General features: G+C 40.8%; 1 long non-coding RNA gene across 1 annotated transcript in view; it reads left to right on the forward strand.

The window, feature by feature from the left end:
• LOC135965125 (uncharacterized) overlaps positions 1 to 20,844 on the forward strand; it is a 70,665-nt gene that overhangs the window by 48,963 nt on the left and 858 nt on the right. The gene's annotated exons all lie outside the window — the stretch shown is intronic.

The raw sequence follows: 20,844 nt of genomic DNA on the forward strand, positions 1-20,844 counted from the left end.
TATATTAGTTTTGATTTATGAGTATTGAAATGTATCAAATACTTTTCCTTCATCTATTACAATTTTCATTTTTTCCTCGTTAATCTATTAATACAGTCCTTGCATTCCTGGCATAAACCTCACTTGATTCTCATGGATTAATCATGAAATGCATTGTTGAATTTCATTTCACAATGTATTATTAGGGTTTTTTGTTTCTGTATTCATGGATAGAGTGGAACCACAGCCTAATTTGGGGGCTGTTCTTGTCTAGTCAAGTACAGGGCTATGTTAACTTCATAGTTTAAGTTCAAAAAATTTTCATCTATTTTTATATACTTTTATAGTTGATGTACCATGGCAATTATCTGTTTCTTGAAAATTTGGTAGAAGTTGCCTGTAAAACCATTTGAGCCTGGAGTTGTTTTTATTAATAAATCTTTGATGCTTCTTACAGTTGTTTGTTTATTCAGGTTATCTACCCCTTAATTGTGCTAATTCTAGTATACTTTATTTTCCTTGAAAATCATCATCAATTTCATCATCGAATTTATTGGTATAAAATTATATATAATAATATCTCAGCTGGGCGCGGTGGCTCATGCCTGTAATCCTAGCACTTTGGGAGGCTGAGGTGGGTGGATCACCTGAGGTCAGGAGTTCTAGACCAGCCTGGGCAACATAGTGAGATCTGTCTCTGCAAAAATTTAAACAAAATTAGCCAGGCATGGTGGCTCACACCTGTGGTCCCAGCTACTCTGGAGGCTGAGGTGGGAGAATTACTTGAGCCAGGGAGGTTGAGGCTGTAGTTACAGCCTGGGTGATTTAGCAAGATCCTGTCTCAAAAAAAAAAAAAAAAAAAAAAATTGATGTTGTAGCATGGATCAGGACTTCATTCCTTTTTTTTGGGGGGGGGAGGTGAATAATATTTTACTGTGTGGACATACTCTATTTTGTTTATCCATTCATTAGTTGATAGGCATCTGGATTGTTTATACTGTTTTTTTTTTGAGACAGAGTCTCACTCTGTCACCTAGGCTGGAGTGCAATGGCGCAATCTCAGCTCACTGCAACCTCCACCTCCTGGGTTCAAGTGATTATCCGCCTCAGCCTCCTGAGTAGCTGGGACTACAGGCGCCCACCACCATACCTGGCTAATTATTTTTTATTTTTTATTTTTTAGTGGAGACGGGGTTTCACCATGCTGGCCAGGCTGGTCTCAAACTCCTGACCTCAGGTGATCTGCCTGCCTCAGCCTCCCAAAGTGCTGGGATTATAGGTGTGAGCCACGGCGCACAGCCTGTTTATACTTTTTAACTACTACGAGCAATGCTGCTGTGAACATTAGTGTACAAATTTTTGTGTGAACATGTTTTCATTTCCATTTCACATATACCCAGGGGTGGAATTTCTGGGCCATCTGATAACTCCATGCTTACCCTTTTTTTTTTTTTTTTTTGAGACAAGGCCTCACTTTGTCACCTAGGCTGGAGTGCAGTGGCATAAACAGGACTCATTGCAGCCTCGACCTCCTGTGCTCAAGTGTTCTTCCACCTCAGCCTCCTGAGAAGGTGGGACTACAGGCATGCACAACCATGCTCAGCTAATTTTTAAAAGCTTTTCTGTAGAGATGTAGTCTCACCATGCTGCCCAGGCTGGTCTCAGACTCTTGGGCTCAAGTGATCCTCCTGCCTTGGTCTCCCAAAGTATATGCTTAACTTTTTGAGGAATTGCTAAACTGTTTTTTAAAGTGGCTGCACTTTTTCATATTCTCATTAGTAGTTTATTAGGGTTCCAGATGTTTTCATGTCCTTGATTTTCATTTTTTTGTTCTGTCATGTTTTTCCAGATTTTTTTATTATAGCACTCTAGTGGGTGTGGAGTGGTATCTTACTGTGGTTTGGATTTGCATTTTCATAATGATTAATGTTGTTGAACATCTTTTGATGTGCTTATTGACCATTAGTATATCATCATTGGAGAAATGTCTACTAAAATTCTTTACCAATTTTTCAATTCAGTTATTTGTTTTTTAGGAGAGTTCTTTAAGTTCCTTTTTTCAATATTGTTTTAGCTATTCTGTGTCCCTTGCATTTCCATATGCATTTTAGTATCAGCCTGTCAATTTCTACAAGTTCTATAGCTGGGATTTAGACAAGAATTGCACTGAATATACTAATCAAGTTAGGGAATAATACCATCATAACAAGATTAAGTATTCTAATCTGTGAACACAAACTGTCTTTCCATTATTTAGGTCTTCTTTAACTTTTTTCAATAATGTTTTGCTGTTTTCAGTGTATAAGTCTTGCTCTTTTTGTTTAATTTATTTCTAAGATCGTATTCTTCTTCTTCTTTTTTTTTTTTTTTTGAGTCGTAGTCTTGCTCTGTTGCCAGGCAGGAGTGAAATGGCGCAATTTTGGCTCACTGCAGCCTCCGCCTCCTGGGTTCAAGTGATTCTCCTGCCTCAGCCTCCCGAGTAGCTGGGATTACAGACATGCGCCACCACACCCAGCTAATTTTGTATTTTTAGTAGAGACAGGGTTTCACCACGTTGGCCAGGCTGATCTTGAACTCCTGACCTCAGGTGATCTGCCCACCTCAGCCTCCCAAAGAGCTGGGATTACAGGCATGAGCCACTGCGCCTAGCCGATTGTATTATTTTTAAAGCTATTGTAAATGTAATTGATTTTCATATGTTAATCCAATCTTACATTTCTATGATAAATCTCATTTGGTCATATCGTACAATTAAATCTTTTTATATGTTGCTGGATTAAATTTGCTAGTATCATATTGAGGAGTTTTACATCTATATTCATAAGGGATTTTGATCTACAGTTTTATTTTTCAGTAATGTCTTTGGTTTGGTACTAGGATACTACTAACCTCATAGAATAAGCTAAGAAGGATTCTTTCTTTCTTTCTTTCTTTCTTTCTTTCTTTCTTTCTTTCTTTCTTTCTTTCTTTCTTTCTTTTTCTTTCTTTCTTTCTTTCTTTCTCTCTTTCTTTCTTTCTTTCTCTCTTTCTTTCTTTTCTTTCTCCTCCTCCTTCTACTTCTTCTTCTTCCTCCTCCTCCTTCTTTTTTTTTTTTGTTTTTTTTTGAGATGGTGTCTTGCCATGTTGCACAGGCTGCTCTTGAGCTCCTGACCTCAAGCAGCCCTCCTGCTTCAGCCTTCTAAAGTGTTAGGATCACAGGTGTGAGCTACTGTCTAAATTCAAGGTTATTTTTGATTGGTAAGGACTTATTCTTACCATTTTGTTAATTGTTTTCCAGTTGTTTTCTAGATCCTTCGTTTTTCTTCCTTTCTTGTTGTTTACCTCTGTGCTTTGTTGTTTTTTTTCCTGTGGTGTTGAGCTATGTTTCCTTTTTCTTCCTCATTTTTTATATCTGCTGTAATTTCTTTCTTTGTGGTTACCATGGGGTAATATAAAGAGTCTTATAGTTATAATAGACTATTTTAAGCTGATAACAACCTAACTTTGGTTGCTTACAAATACTCTAGACATCCCCTCTTTCCCTTACATGTGTTGCCTTAATTTATATCTTTAGCTATTGTGTGCTCTTTAGTCACTAATTGTAGTTGTTGTTCTTTTTGACCATTTTGAATTCAAACTTTCATACCAGAGAATTGAAAGATTTTCATAGCACCATTATAGCATTAGGACATTCTGAGTTTGATTATGAATTTACCTCTACTGGTGAATTTTATATTTTCATGTGTTTTCATAATTGTAATTATCATCCTTTGTTTCCAGGTGTAGCACTTTCTTAAGCATTTCTTTTAAGTTCAGTCTACCTGTTATGAATTCCCTCTGCTTTTGCTTGTCTGGGAAATACTTAGTTTTTCCTTCATTTCAGAAGGATAGTTTTGCTGTATATGGTAAGCTTGGTTGGTGGGCTTTTTTTTTTCTTTTTCTTTTCTTTTTTTTTTTTTTTTCTTAGGGTCTCACTCTGTCACCAGGCTGGAGTGCAGTGGCACAATCTCGGCTCACTGCAACCTCTGCCTCCTAGGTTCAAGTGATTCTCCCACCTCAGCCTCCCAAGTAGCTGGGACTACAGGTATGCACCACCACACTTGGCTAATTTTTGTATTTTTTGTAGAGATGAGGGTTTTATGTTGCCCAAGCTAGTCTCAAATTCCTGCCCTCAGCCTGCCTCGGCCTTCCAAAGTGCTGGGATTATAGGTGTGAGCCACTGCGCCTGTCTGACAGTTTTTTTTTAATTTGAGCACTTTGAAACATTCTCTCCTGGCCTGCAAGGTTTCTGCTGAGAAGTCTGCTGATAGTCTAATGAGATGTTTTTCTCTCATAGCTTTCAGAATTTCCTCTTTGTGACTTTTTTTTTTTTTTTGAGTTTGGAAGCAGAGGTTTAATAGGCAGAAGAAACAGAAAGGAGAACAGCTTTCTCTCTACTGAGAGAGAGGAGCTTCCAAGAAGAAAAGGCTGGCCAGTGGCAGAATTTGCTGGATTTCATAGGTAGGCTTGAAGGGGCAGTGTCTGATTTATGTAGGGCCCACAGATTAATTCCCTGAACTGTAAAACTTCCTGCACATTGCATACACAAGGAGGATAGGAGACATGGTGGTTGCTTATAGGAAAGGAGGAAATTATGATAGGAAAGTTGGAGATCCTGTTGCTGACACACCATTGGTTGGTTGGAGGCTGGGGTCAGTCCAGAAGCCTTTGGATAACACCAGCTAGTAGCCCCAGCCAGAAATCCTCAGTTGCTCCAGGACCTCTTCCAGCCCCATGTGACGGCTATGTCCTTCATGAAATGAAGCTGGTTCAAACATGGCCAATATGCCCAGCAACTTGTGGGTACTGTGGGATTCTCCATGTTCTCCCCAGCAAGCCTCACATCCAAGTCTTTAAGAACGGCAACCATGCTAATTATATTCTTAAATGGCTAAATAATGCCCGTTGTTGATTTGATTTGGTTTAAAATGGAGGCCGAGAGCCCTAAAATGAAAGGACAGAGTTGGAGTTCTGTCCTCTTCTCACCATTTTGATGAGTGTTGTAACTTAGAATCCTGGATAATCCCCCATTATGAAGCAGCTTTGTCATCTGTGGTAAATACCCAGGGCTCATCTTCTCATGCCAAGAAAATTTAGGACACAGACATACGTGAGGAGTTTAGGAGCAGAGGTTTAATAGGAAGAAGAAAGAGAAAGGAGAACAACTCTCTCTCCAGTGAGAGAGCGGGACTTCTGAGAGGAAAAGGCCCCTCTTTGTGACTTTAGATAGTTTGATTATAATGTGTCTTGGAGAGGACTTTTTGGGCTGAATCTAACTGGTGTCTTTGAGCTTCCTGGCTTTGGATGTCCATATTTCTTCCAAGATTTGGGAAGTGTTTAGTTATTATTTTGCTAAATAGGTTTTCTGTGCCTTAATCTTTTCTCCTTCTGACACCTCTATAATGTGAATATTTATATTCTTAATGGTGTCCTATAACTCCCATAGGCTTTCTTATTCTTTTTATTAGTTCTTTTTTTTCCCTCTCTCTTACTGGGTTGTTTTAACAGACCTGTTTTTCAAGTTCAGAAATTCTTATTTTCTGCTTGAGCTAGTCTGTTGTTTAAGCTCTCAATTGTATTTTTTATTTCATTTGTTGAGTTCTTCAGGTCCAAGATTTCTGGTTTTTTTTTTTTTTTTTTTTTTTTTTAAATGATAACCCTCCCTTTGTTGAATTTCTTATACAGATCATGATTTGCTTTCCTGATTTTATTGAGTTGTCTGCATACTATTGTATTTTACTGATATTCCTTAAGATCATTATTTTGAATTCCTTTTTGGGTATATTGTAAATATCCATTTCTTCAAGGTCTGTTACTGGAAACTTATATTGTTCTTTTGGGTTTTTTATGTTTCTTGCGTTCCTATGTTGATATCTGTGCATCTAGTGGAACAGTTCCTTTTCCTAATTCTCTAGACTTTGATACGGACAGGCTTTCTTGTAGATGGGTTCTAGTGTGTTGATAGGGCATTGTGTTAGCTTTGGCTCTGGGTAGACTCAGTACTGTGGTCTCTGTGTGGTTTTTTTTTTTTTCCAGCTGTAATCTCACCAGTAATGTCTCTGATTGCCTCGGTGGCCTAAACTGCAGATGTTTGTGATGGCAGTGGCATGGTTTTGCTGGAGGGTGGGGAGTCTGGGCAGGTTTTAGGTCAGGCATGTTTGGGCATAGTGGGCCAGCAGACTGTATGGTGGGCTTTCTAGGGGGGCTTTTCATGCTGCCAGCCTTGCTGTCAAGCTGGGTGCATATAGGTATAGCAGTCTAACCAGCTATGCAGTGGGCTCTCTGGGAAGGTAGGACCACTGCTATACTGGCTCTACAGCTGGGCATGAGTGCATGCTAGTGTGGCAGACTGATTGGTCTCTGTGAGGTTGGGCTGCTGCTTTGCTGGCTGTCAGGCTTCGCATGGGTGTGTCCAGGCACAGCAGGTTTGCCAGCTGTGCAGCACAACTCTGTGTAGGTGTGACAGGCTGGCTGCCTGATCAGTGGCATTCCTACTATATAGGTTGAGCTGTTCCCTGGGATTGGGGTGGCAAGGAGTGCTCTGTGGGTTTGACCACCAGAGTCTCCATCATTCCATTGGTTCTAGGCTCTATGCAGCTGGGGTTATAGTGTCACAGTCACATATGTGAACATGTTGGAATGATAACAGGGTCTCACGGATGGAGAAAGGTAGTGGCCACCAGCTCCTATGGCAGGATGCACTCTAGCAGTGTGTCCAGCTTGAAGATGGCACTGTGTCATAGCAGCTCAGGTTGTAGGGATAGGTAGTGCACAACTTGGGCTCTTACTCCAGGGCAATGCAGCCACAGAAACTTCCAGAACTCCCCAAACTGGATTCAGGGCCTGTGAGGACTGAGAGACTCTTTTCTAGCAAGAACTGCTGGTGTCTGTAGTGGCTATGAGGACCACTAGGGATTTCCAACTTACCTTCTCCCTGTAAGAAAAAGTACCCCCTGACTCCTAGCCAATCCTGGTGGGGAAGACAGTGCTGCAGATGCAGGGTGTGCCCCTCCCGTGTCTATGATGCTATCCTGGGCTTCCATGTTCCATGGGATTTTCCTGTCCTTAGGTGCTCTCCAGCATACTTCCTTAGTCACTCCAGTTGTTTATTCATTGTTTTGGTTCCTTTCTGTCAGGGAGAAAAAGTGCCAGGCAACTCTAGCCAACCATCTTGTTGACATCAGTGATATAATTACCATATCTTCTTGATGGATTGACTCTTTTATTATTTTAAAATGTCCTTCTTTGCCCCTAGTAACAATTTTTGTCTTAAAGTTTGTTTTGTGTAATGAATATACCCACTCCAGGTTTTTTTAGATTATCATTTGTTCTATTTGTGTCTCTGAATTCAAAATATGTCCCTTGTAAAGTACATACAGATAGATCATATTTTTATCCATTCTGATGATCTCTGTGTTTTGACTGGCATGTTTAATCCATTTACATCTAATGTAATTGATAAAACACTATTTACATCTGCCTCTTTGTCATGACTGCTTGCTTTCTTTTTTTTTTTTTTTTTGTGACAGAGTCTCACTCTGTCACCCAGGCTGGAGTGCGATGGCAAAATCTCAGCTCACTGTGACCTCCGCCTCCCAGGTTCAAGTAATTCTCCTGTCTCAGCCTCCCGAGTACCTGGGATTACATGCACCTGCCATCATGCCTGGCTAATTTTTATATTTTTCAGCAGGGTTTCACCACGTTGGCCAGACTGGTCTTGGTCATTATTGCTTTGCATATTATTTCTGTCTGTTTCTCTTCCTTCTTCTCAGATTCCCAGTATGCATATGTTGGTATGCTTGATTTCCCATATGTCCCTGAGGCTTGTTTAGTTTTGTTCATTGTCTTTTCTTTCCGTTCCTTAGACTGAATAACCTCAGTTGAATTATCTTCAAGTTTGCTGATTCCGTCTTCTGTATGCTCATATGTGCTGTTTAACCTCTTTAGTGAAATTTTCAATTCAGTTGTATTTTATTTCTTTTTTTTTCTTGAGACGGAGTCTTGCTCTGTCACCCAGGTTGGAGTGCAGTGGTGTGATCTTGGCTCACTGGAACCTCTGCCTCCCAGGTTCAAGTGATTCTCCTGCCTCAGTCATCCAAGTAGCTGGGACAACAGGCACCTGCCACCACTGTCAGCTAATTTTTGTATTTTTAGTAGAGATGGGGTTTCACCACGTTGGCCAGGCTGGTCGTGAACTAGCCTCAAGTGATCTGCCTGCCTTGGCTTCCCAAAGTGCTGGGATTACAGGTGTGAGCCACTGCACCTGGTCCAGTTGTATTTTCTTAATCTTAGAATTTCTAGTTGTTCCATTTTATAATTTCTATCAATTTATTCATATTGTCTATACAGTGAGATATTATTCTCATATTTTCCTTTAGTTTTTACCCATGGATTACTTTTTTTTTGGAACATATCTAAAATAGTGATTTTAATATCTTTGTCTAGTAAGTCCAACATCTGGCTTCCACAAAGGTAGTTTCTATTACCTGCTTTTTTCTTGTATGTAGGCTTTCTTTTTGCATATTTTAAAATTTTAATCGAAACAGAACACCATATAATATTAGGTGTCATCTCTGGGAATCCGATTCTTTCTTCCCCCTCCCCACTCCATGACTTGCTGTCCTTGCTGTTTGTTGTTATTACTGTTTTCTTTTGATAGTGACTTTTTTGAGGTAATTCTAGAATGTCTTTATTCATCATGTATGGTCACTGATGTCTCTGCTCAGTTAACTTAGACATCAGCTAATGATTACACAGAGGTTTCCTCAAATGACTAGAACAAATAAGTCTCTCATTCTGTACCAAGAGGCTCTGTGTGCATATTGAGGCATGCCTTTAACACTCAGCCAGGGATGACAACACTTACTGTTTGTGTAGGGCCTCAAGGTCAGCCAGAGGTGATAGCTAGGGCTTTCTCAGATCTTTCCTGAGCATGCCCACAGCCCTGTACATGCATATGTCTTTCTAGACTACTGTGAGTATGTTGGAGTTTTAAAAATCCACATGGATATCTCATTTCTCAGATTTTCCCTTTAAACATTTTGGTTGGAATATTCTTTGTCCCAGCTGTTAGCCACCATCCAGGCAGCCACAATGTTAAATAGTCACTGCTGTCTGTTTCTGACAAATTCTCCTGGAGAAGAGGCTGTTTACACTGGGCTAACCCTGATCCGGGTCAAATAAGATAAGTCTTGTGAATGGGGTCTTCCAGGGAATGACCAGACAGGTTAAGTAATGATAATTCTCTGGAAGCATGGCCTTGAATGAGCTCCAACCTGGTTCTGCCTCCCACATAACCGCCTTCCCTCCTGCACCCCACTTCCTGCTCAACCCAAGGGCGTCTAGCTGCCAGGCTGCTGGTTTCATATTTTCAAGGCTACTGCTCAGCTGAGGAGGGTGCATGGAAATAGGCAAGTTAAAACTCCACAAAACTCTCTGTTCTTACCAAGTTTCAACCAGTTTTCTTGAATAAATGCTCCCTGGATTGCTGTAAGCCTTTCATTAATTTTAGAGTTCTGAAAAAGTCGATTCTGACAATTTTTGCCATTGTTTTTGTTGATTTTATGGAGGAGAGAATGTTCAGAACTCCTTACTCCTCCATTTGTGCTGAAGTCACCTTGAATACCTTTAAATTTTAGCACATGGTGTCTCCTCTGTATGACCACAATTAATCAGTATTTCTCTCTTCCTCTTATTCAGAATAAGGAATAAACTAGGTATAATTTTACTTTCTCCTTCCCCAGGTCTCTGCTACTTTCCTTGCTGAAACTACTTGGGATTTTTGTTTCTTCTGGATTCTATCAATAAAACAACAATTATTTAGGCTTAGCTGCACATTTTACCAATTTCTATGGATATAATAGTTTCTTGTATCCCATGTCTTCTTATTTGCTCAAGTACATTTTCTAGCATTAATTTCAGTGAGTTTATGGCCAAAGAAATATGCTAAGTCCTGCAGTCTGAACATGTTTTTATTTTGTTATAATACTTAGTTGATAGCATATAGAATTTAGGTTCAAATTTATTTTGTCTTAGAACATTGAAATTATTTCTACAGTGTCTTCTTTTAAATACATTTTTTTGGAAATAATTTCAAACACAAGAAATAGTTATAGCAGTGTAAAGAACTCCTGTATATCCTTCATCCAGATTTGTCCCCTTTGTTTTATTTCCCACATTTGTTTTCTTATTTTCTTTTTCAGTTTTTTCAGCTTATCTTTTTATTTTTTTTATTAAAAAAATTTTTTTTTCCTGAATGATTTGAGAGCAAGTTGTAGACATCTTTCTCCTTTACAGCTAGATACTTTGGTGTGTATTTTCTAAGGACAAGAATATTCACTTATATATTTCAGTGTGTATTTTCTCAGCACGAGAATATTCACTTATATAACGTCACACCATATTCAAATGTTGTCAATTGCCCTATAATGAACTTTTTGTCCCTTTTTTTTCTGGTCCTGAATGTATTTTCCATGTCTCTTTAATCTTTACTCTTTGTTATTCTGGATCAGTTCCTCATTGTTCTTTGTCTTTCATGACACTGATATTTTTGAAAAGTACAGGCCAATGTTTTTGCTGAATCTCTCTCCATTACATTGTATTTTTATATCCATTGTTGCCAGTGAGAATGAGGAGGTAGAGGGGCTGAACAAGAATGTATTTAAGTCAGCATAACCCATCCTCACTCTTCAAAAGCCAGGGAGATAAACAATCTACTTTTGGAATATCCAGTACCTAAACTCCTGAAGGCCTGTTCAAGCTCAGAATCCTTGGAGATGCCATTTAACAGCTTTTTTTGGGGAATTTACTGCTTTCTCAAATGAGGCATGAGTTAGGAAAGAGATCTCTATGTGACTGGAGTTATCCAAACCAATCTCTCTCCAATTCCCACATTAAAATCTTCCTTCTGAGAGGGTACACTGCCGTTTTCCAATCACACATACAGGCTGTCAACAGCTACTATAGTCACAACATATTAAAGACAGCAATGGCCACAATATATCACCAGCTATCACTGTAAACCAGGATAGAATCAAAAAAGATTTAGAATTCAGTGTCTTCACTTTTATGAAGAAGAAGAGGCCTTGGGAGATGAAGGGCTGGTGAAGGCACATAACTTGTTAGTGCCACAGCCACATAACTTCTTAGGGTCACAGCCACATCTTGAATTAATATTCTGATTTATTATTTTAATGTGAAATGATCCAGCAATGCTAAGGAAATCACTGTATCCTTAGCAATGGCAAGAGTATAATGACCACATTAATTAAATTAATACTGAAAAAGTGGGGAGGGAGACATAGTTCATCTCTCCAGGACTAAGATACTATGATTCTGCCAGCCCAGTTAAAAAGAGTGGGTGGATGATAAGCATGAAGTATCATTGGATGGGCCTCTGTGAGGTCAGGAGGGTGACTGCGTGGGGCTGTATGAGGTCACAAGAGAGACTGCAATTTATTATTCTAAGAGCATCTTAGCTGTTGGCACATTGAATTAAGAGGCCAGTAGCAAAGATGTTCTTCCCAGTCAGCAGCCACAAATATGAAGGATTAGGGGTCTTTAATTCAGAGGAAAGACTCTAGTCATATAAACATAGAGATTTATTACTCACCCAGTGATGAGTGCTATGAAATACAGGGTCAACATCCTTCACTACATCTGCTTTTGATCAGCTCTGCAGAGTTAGTATTTATGTCAAGAGTTCTTAGCCCCAAGCTAAATGGGGGTGGGGTATGGGGTAGAGACAGTGAATAGACAGAGGAAAAGGGCTCAGAGAATTGAGAGGTCAGAAGGTTAACACTCAAATACAGGGCTCCATCAATCTCTGCCCAGGGGTTTTTCTGATTACACATTTACCAGCCTAATATATGAGTTGAAAAGGATGATGTGTTTTAATGTCTGTGAAATAAGTCTAGGTATTAAATACAGCAGAGTATTGCTTTACAATTGTAGGAAAAGGTTCTATGCTTTAATGGAAAATGATGCCACATCTATAGCTTATCCTTCTGGGGTATCAGGTTCTATACTGTTCGTTGTCTGAGCTATTTTACAGCCCTTTCTAACGTGTAGGTAACTGATAGTTATATAAAGTATATACTGTCTGATAGTGATAATTGACTTTGTTTCCATTTGCAGTTCATCTCAACCTTCCTTTACTGCATATAATTTGTGCTTGTTTGAATTTTCCTTTGGACCGGTAAAAACATCTGTCTGGTTCCCTCATCATGTGAGTCAAATAAAATCTTTAACATGTGTTCATTTTTATATCAGTGCAAGAGTATAGTTTTACCTTTTCCTGAACATTATCTTTTAGCAAAAATCCTTCCAAATCCTGATTGTTTGTGGAAAGATTCAGCCACTTGTTTTTCCTGTCTTTCCAAGATTTGGTTACCCAGATCAATTTTCTAGAGACTTTTAAACTAGAACTTTTAAACATCAATCATTTAAAACAGAACACAGCTGAAATTCTTTCTAATGCCATTTTCTGAATTGTTGGGTTAATTAATTGGAAATCACAGGATTGTGTATCTAAGATACCTTCCTGTTTTACCAATTCTGCATCAAGGATCTGATAGAAGTTCAGGGCTGGCAGTGAGACAGTAAAAGCCAGGAAAGAGAAAGTGGAGAAGGTGCTTTTAAAGGCTCAGTGCTAGCATTTCACAGAAGGAAGGGCTCATGATCATGCTTAATGGAAGACTCAGACCTGGAACTCACTTCTTCAGGGACTTCCCAGTCCCATCCTGCTTCTCTGAAAAGGAGGAGAGATAGAAACTTTTACTTTTATGACACAATTGTCCTCATCCACAGCCGATACCCCCAAACTCTACAGTGCAATGCCTGTATTTCTGAGGGTCTTGGGGAAGATGGAGGGCCTGTACGTGGCTGAGAGATGAAAGCACGAGTTCCCCTCCACCTGCCCTCCATGTCCCTCATCCTGAGCTGCAGGTGGAGGGGGTGGAAACACAGCTGCTGAGAAGGGCTATATTGTCTCTTTATCCCTAGCTGTTTTTCTCATGAGCTGGAGGGCCCATGATTTTGAATGACCCTGGATGAGTCACATAAATTCCCAATCTCTCATCTGTAAGATGTGAGGGGTGCAGATGATCTTTAAGGCTTCTTTCTACTCTGACATGGCAAGAATCCAAGGTTAAGCCTTTTGGTCTGTGGAAGCGTGAAGTAAACTGCTAGTTATTGTGGCTTTCCTTTGAGTTGAATTGGTTCAGTTTGGTCATTTACAAAGGAAAAGAAGGCACTTCTCAGTTTGATGTATTTGTGTATGTAAGTTCCTTGGATCCAAAGTAGAGTTTGCCTGGGACATTCCTTGGGATTCCTTCCCCCTTTGGATGGATTGCCAATTCCACATCATTTGATTACATTTCTGCCTCCAGAAAAGCCTTCATCATGGAATGTTAGGCACTGATGAATAAATTTTGGTCAAACCAAGAACATATTCAGACTTAAGAATTTCGTTAAAATTTGTTGAAACTTAATTCTTCCCCAATGCTCTTAAAGGTCATAAGATCATTATGATGATTAATCATGGACCTTTAGAAGTACCAGTAGGAGAAGTTAACTTGACATTCAATTTCTGTTTGGTTTTGTCCCAAAACAGAATTCAAGCAAAATAAAATAATTAAACAAATTTCCTATATATAAAATTTTCATCCCTCAACCAATAGACATAATGACAGTTAAGACTTAGTAATTCCATGCCTTTGTGTACAGCTTTTTACTTCCAAAGCATTTTTCATCTATTACCTTATTGAGTTTTAAAACAACGATGGCAGCTGTTTTCAGTTTTAGATGAAGCTCTAAGAGGTTAACTGACTTAGTCAGGGCCCCACATCTGTTAATGAAAAGTCAGAGCTAAAACTCACTCTCCTGACCCTTCATCTTTTCCTCTTATATGGCACCATCTTACTTCCATTAGTTAGGAATGAAGTTTCTCTTTAATCATGAAACTCTTTCCCTTCTGAAGGACAGTAAAGGTATATAATTTCTAAAAAACAAACAAACAAACAAGATATAGATGATTTGTAATTTATTAGTTGGATCAACTTCCATTTTAGAAAAGACAGAAACAAAAAATATAGTTAATATTTACATTTTTTACAATGAAAAGTATTTACATCATAGAGAAGAAGTACAAAATGGCATATAAAACTCTAGGACAACACAAACAGCAAGGACTACAATTTCAGCAAAAAATTGTCTGTCCTTTTTTTTTCCTTGTAAGTTGAAGTGTGTCAGGCTGTTGTCTAACCATTTTGCTAATTTAGCCAGTTCCTGCTTCATCTTTTTCATTTGATGGCTTTTTCAAAAGAGCCTTTGTTTAGTGCAATTGGTAATTGATCTTCCTACCTCACTCTTTTGGGTTCACTTTTGATCTTTAGGATACCTATTACATTACTGTGGTTTAAGTCATTGGCCCCTGTGGTTCCCAGTGGGTAGGACCTCTTACTTAAAAGAGCAGTTGTGTTCATTTGCTAAAATCCTCCACATCTGGGCAGTAGCAAAGCTACATTTCAAAGAACAGGCTGATTTGTTTGGCTAAGTCTTTCCATACAGAATATTTGCATTGCATTGTAAGTCTAGCCCTGTATTTATAGGACCAAGAACCAGAAAGGCTGTCATTGCACCAGTGACAGAACTGGAACCAGAAACTAGGTCATCTGTCTCCCCATGCAGGGACCTCACCCTGGTGTCACACTGCCCAGGATGGATGTGTTCAGGTCAGGAAGAAAGGTCTCTTCTGAACTGAGACCACACTGCCTGTCTCTGTGTGTGCTGCCTCACTGGTGAGCAGGCCCTGGGTCAAAAAATATTTCTAGAATTCCAGGTTGAAGTCTACCTGGAGGTGGAGAAGTGGGAAGCAAGAAGTTTCAAACAGATGTGGCTATGGGCTGCCTGGATAGTCTGTCCCCCACTGCCAAAACACTTGAGGAGCCGTTTGTGAAGCTGTCTGCTCAGTAGGTTCTTAGCAAACCCTGGCCACTTGGGCTGTTTTTCTTGCTATTCATTCTCAGCCTGGAAGTTAGCAAAATGGAGAGAAGATGCCACTGTCAAGGGAAATATCTACCTTTGGCTTGGTATATTCAGGCATTGGCAAACCGAATCACAGGCAATTAAAAATGAAAGTCAAAAGTGGAAAGGACAGAGTAGTTCAGCAGAGAAACAAGTTTTGTTGAAATAGCACCTGTTAATTGGAAGAAAACCGTATTGGTAGCATTTAAGAGGACCAAATTTTAAGGTCAATATCTGTCCATCAGAGAGCTTACAGCTTAATTTAAGCAAAGCACTTTCCTATGTCTACATACACAAATAACTAAAATACTTTCAAAATATCCAAGGAGATTAAAAAAATAGAGTGTACCAGAAAAAAAAATCCAACATTAAGAATGAGAACAGAATCATGGTGATAATGATCACAATAAAAGTAGAGACAGAACTTGAAACACCAAAGTATGTCAAAAAATATTTACATATAGGAAGTTAGAAACAGCACAACATATATAAAGTGGGTGCGAAGATTTAAACATTTCTGAATTATCTGAAGACTATGAGAAGGAAGAGAAACTCTGTTCTATAATTAAGCTAATTATGGAGATAAAATATTGTACATTTAAATATTGTACACCAAATAACAAGAAAAAAATTTAAACAAAAGAGGTAAAGTATCAAATGTATAAAATCCAATTGCTTTAATAAACAGGCAAGATCATCCTGGGCTGCTGTGGAAGTTTGCAATGTTCAGTTGGGCAGAAAGGAAGTATTAAGAAGAAGGGAACCAGGTACCTTCCCTTAGTATTCTTTTCCCAGCAAAATGCTATTTTTACTAAATTGCTGAAATATGATATGAGATTCTGTACTCTTTCTTATAAAGAAAGCTCCCCAAATTATAGACTAATTAAAATTCCTTGGAGCCCCCTTTTTGGATTATCAACCAAAGAGGCCACGGGATGATTTTGTGGTTGGTGGAGTCTGGCGTAACAGACTGAAGTAGTTCTGGATTGTTGGAGAAAAACTGTGGTTGAAGGCACAGGTATTCTGCACAGGAGGGGTCCCTTTGGTCAGTACCAAGAGGCTGCATGTGAGGCCAGGGCCATGGGAGGCCCACAGAGACCACTACGGTCTGGGATTACCACCACCCAGTGGAGTGCCACTCCAGGGTCACCAGGTTCCACAGAGGGCTTCTCCCTCCTATGGTCAGCAGCATGGTGTGGACAGGCTGAGGGCTATGGGCACTGACGTTCAACACCGCGCGTATTTGAAGAAGCCTATGTGAGTACCTCAGGACCTGGAAGGACACCCACACAAGGGGCTATTTCAGAAAACAGCTGGAGAAACCAGACTTACTTGAGGGCTCCTCTCCAAGTGGGGAAGGACTTCTTCGGTTGATATTAAGTTAATGTTTTGATAGGGAGACTGGAGGCTGTGTCCCGGTATAGAAGCGGCCTGGAGGCTGTGTCTCAGTATAGAAGCAGCCAGTTCCTGTGAGTCTGTGTGCCAGTTAACAGCGTATTTTTTTTTTGCCAATAAATATAGTAGGACATTGCTCTGTTCTGTCTCTACCCCTGCTGGGTGACGGCTCATGTGACACCTCTTTTAACATGGTCCCTGCACAACCATATTCCCAGAGACATCCCTCCATTCCACTTGAATCCTGCAGTAACACCACAGAAAACACAGGTGCCAATTTTCTCTTCAACACAATCTATAAACTCTTTTGGCAACAGAACCACTTAGAGATTGACATTTTTACACTGATCGTTCCAGAGCATATACACTGAACTCAAATGGCTTCGGTGATGGAAACTCTGTAAACTCCTGATCATTCATGGGAAATATTGGTGGGGTATCTTCTCTCAGGGTCTTGGTTGGCCATGGAACCAACTTGCTTACTTTTGGCTAAACCATAAACTAAAGAATTGCTTAAGAAAAGATGAGTTCTTCTATATTCTACCATAAATACCAGGCACTCTGTTTCTTTGGATGTCTCATCGCTTATTGGGAATCTAATCCCAGATTCCAACAAGCCATGCACTGAAGGGAAGCCAAATGGATTCCCTCTCTGAAAGGAAAGAGCATTTCTGGAAGCACTTGCTGGTCGTCTCAGCATGGGGAACTGTAGCCCTTCTTTGTTCACTGTAACTTTCTGCCTGGGTTTAGTGGGGAAAGGGTGGGTATCAACTCAAGCCTGAGCCAGAACATCTCTTTAAATCAACAAAATCCAATAGGCATAAGGAAAAGTGTGTATGACTTACTGAAATCAACAGAAAAGTTACTGAATGATAGAAGCACAAAGTAGGACACCTGGTCTTCCCCTTTGATTTTAAAGACCGGGAAGGGGAGTCCATCCCTTTGCACTGTAGTTGGCTGCTGCCCTCTCCTGAGCTGAGTGTGTCACAGGCCTGTGCCGAGGAGTCTGCTGTGACATGTCGAACCTGAAACCAACAGGAAACCCTAGACACTTTGCTTATGACCATGAAGCCAAAAAACAAAAAAACCCCAAACATTTCTTTACCCGTAGGACCTAATAACAGTGTTTTATCAGACTTAAAACATAAACTAAAACTAAAAATTTTTTAAATGTGCATTTTTCCTCTGAAAGGGAACCTACTAAGATATATCTGTCAAAGAATCTATTTAAATGGAAGACACCAGGAGTGTTTGACAGGAAAACAAAACTGTCACACAGGTTGACAACATTGTCGATGTTTTCTCCCTGGTTGTGGTTTTGCAGAGGTGAGCTATGGTAGCGATCAGTGGGCGGTGCTGAAAGAAGTGTCCGGAGGCCTTGGGGGCAGAGGGAACGGGCAGGGGGATGGGAATGGAGACAAAAAGAGACGGAGACAGGAACAGGGGAGGGAGCCAACGGGGTCTAGGGGTGAGGAGCTGATAAGAGAATATTGAAAAATAAAGAAAACAGAGAACAAGGGGAGATGCAAGAGAAAGGCGTGAGGAATCATCAGGGGACACTGAAAGGAAACGGGACTATGCTAGGGAGAGCTATGGCCAAGGAACCATGAGAGCTGAAGGGCTGGGGTCAGATTCTGTGAGGGGTCCGAGTTTGCGCTGGAGCTTTGGAGGCCATTTGGTAAACGTGCCAAAGTGCAGCAAGAAGGCAGAAGACTCTGAAGCTCTCCCACCATCTGCTTGGTACCACAAGGAGACGCGAGCCAGGGGCTCCCTAAGGATGTGAACACGGCACACACAGAGACGGTGACTGACCCGTCGGCCCAGGAAAGTGCCTGGGTGTTGGGAAATGACTTCTTTTTGATAAGAGGCACGAGGGTGGACAGGGGGCTGTGGCAGGGGTCAGGTTGGGCATGTATGTGGTTGGGAAACCTTAGGTGAGGAACTGGGAAGGCCTCACATTGGGGGTTTCACGCCAGATGGCCTCACCACGGGCACTTCGGTCCCAAAGGAGAGTTCAGGGGAAACAACTTTTTAAAAGTCATAGGAAATGTACAGCAGTTAGCAAGATGAAGATACCTTGCCTTTACATTGAAACAGAAATGATAAAAAAAAAAAACTTCAGCAAACTATATGCAGATAAATGCTTTCTTCTTCCATACAAAAGACCCACTGCCTGCAGTATGGGCAGGTCCTTAGCAAAAATAACTACCACAAGAAAAAAAGTAATGAGTTTGTGCTTTCATCATCTAGGGATTACTCTGGAAAATCTTTTTTCCCTAGTGCCTAATCTGTGGAACCAGTTGGATCAGCTGTGACCATAATTATGCAATTCTGAAAATTAGGTTCTGTCTTACTTTCATTCATATATATATATATATATATTTTTTTTTGAGACAGAGTCTTACTCTATTGCCCAGGCTACAGTGCAGTGGTGCAATCTTGGCTCACTGCAACCTCCGCCTCCTGTGTTCAAGCAATTCTCCTGCCTCAGCCTCCCAAGTAGCTGGGACTCCAGGTGCATGCCACCACACTTGGCTAATTTTTTGTACTTTTAGTAGAGACAGGGTTTCACCATGTTGGCCAGGCTGGTTTCAAACTCCTGACCTCAAGTGGTCCACCCGTCTTGGCCTCCCAAAGTGCTGGGATTACAGGTATGAGCCACTGCACCCAGCCTGACTTACTTTTAAAAGTATACGAAATCCTCCATTAACTGGACTGAATTTTGCTACAAGATACAATGAAGTAGAACTTTTTCTACTGATACACTGAGGTAATGACGTTTAAACTTAAGACGTCAGATTGATCACATGGGGAGTCTGCCCAGCATGTCTCCAAGGGCACAGGGCGGCAGGAGAAAGGAGGAGGGAGGTGGGGGGCAGGACCAGGATGGAGGAAACATCACAGGCTGGAGCCCTCTGAAGAGAAAAAACCTCATTTAACCAACAATATGGGGAACTGGAATTTTAAAGCAAAAATAATTTGTTTTAAGTTGCTGACTTTTCTAGGAGAAAGGGAAAAAAATCCCTTATGAACATTTATGGACTTTAGTTTGAAAAAGCAACTTCCTAGATCCATCCTCATGTCTTTCCCCAAGGTGGCCACCATTTCCACATCTTCATTACTCAGTGTCCACAATGTTTGTCAGTCAGGCCTTCTTCACGCCTCCAAGGAGGGCCTCTTTCTTTGAACCTAATTGTACCAGAAATTTTAATGAACCATTCCTCAAGTGATTTCATTTAATTGAGGTTTGTCTATGAAAAGCAAGATTTTTTTTTTTTTTCTGAACAGCAAACACTAGCAATCACATTGTCTAGCCTTTGCACGGCTCTTTACCCTGTTCCAAGTGCTTCCACGGAGATAGCCCTCACATCACCTGGGAGGTAGGTAGTGCCTGCCCCAGGTCACACATGAGGGACTGGAGGCTCAGAGCGTGGGAGGCACTCGCCTACGGTCACTCTGCTAGGGCGCTGCGGCCGGAGCAAGCACCCGATCTCCTTACTCCCATCCCAACCCGAGTGCTTTCCCACTGGCTGGGGGAGTTGCAGGCACATTTATTTTGGCAGACTTTGCAATAAAATGCTTTGTCTTTGGAATGAGTGGAGCGCAAGAAAAATGTCTCTTAGCAAAAGCAGTTTCACTGCATTTGTGATCTTGCAGTGAGCCCTTGGACCGGGCTGTGTCTTCTTAGCAGGTGGTCACGATGGGTTTGTCTTCCTTGACTGTTGTAGGTTTAGAGCGGGGTGGTTTGCTGGCAGGAGATGAAGACCATTTGACTATATACAAATGTACAGGATCCTGTGAGTCATCTGGAGTCCTCAAACCCATTCACATGTGTGTTGTTTTAAATAGGGATGCCTTTTATTTCTGCCATGCCCTGGGAAGGGCAGGAGGGTTGAGCAACTGGTTAACCTGGCTGTGAAAAATCTCTTAAGTACCCGCTGAGCCTCACATCACATCTGGATCACCGTGTGGGTGTATTAGTTATGACTTTTGCCGCATCCAGTCATACACATGTGCCCTTGACCCTAATGGGGCCGCGATGGACCTCTGCATTTGTTTGCAGCCCCGGACATACTGCTCCTCCCCACGTAATGAGGCTGCTGTTCCTACTTTACAATAAGCACCAAGGGAGGAGAGAGATGAGGTTATCAAGTGAAGATCAGGAGTGTACTTCAACCCACAAGCCTTGTGGGCCAGATACTATGAATGGGAGAAAATACTAAATTTGCTCTAAAGTATTTTCTTTAACCCGCCAGGGCCGAGGAAAGATGCTGTTATGAATTTAAAGTCAGAATCCCAAAATTTAAAGTCAAATCACCAGAATGGCCTGGTAACCCTGGCGACCCAGCCTCTCCATCTTAAAATAGTCTCGGGGAAAATTTCCCTCCAAATGTTTGTTTATTCAAGATCTTTCTTTCCTTTGACTGT

The sequence above is a fragment of the Macaca fascicularis genome, chromosome 9, assembly GCF_037993035.2.
Source record: "Macaca fascicularis isolate 582-1 chromosome 9, T2T-MFA8v1.1".
In the NCBI taxonomy this organism is placed as follows: domain Eukaryota; kingdom Metazoa; phylum Chordata; class Mammalia; order Primates; family Cercopithecidae; genus Macaca; species Macaca fascicularis.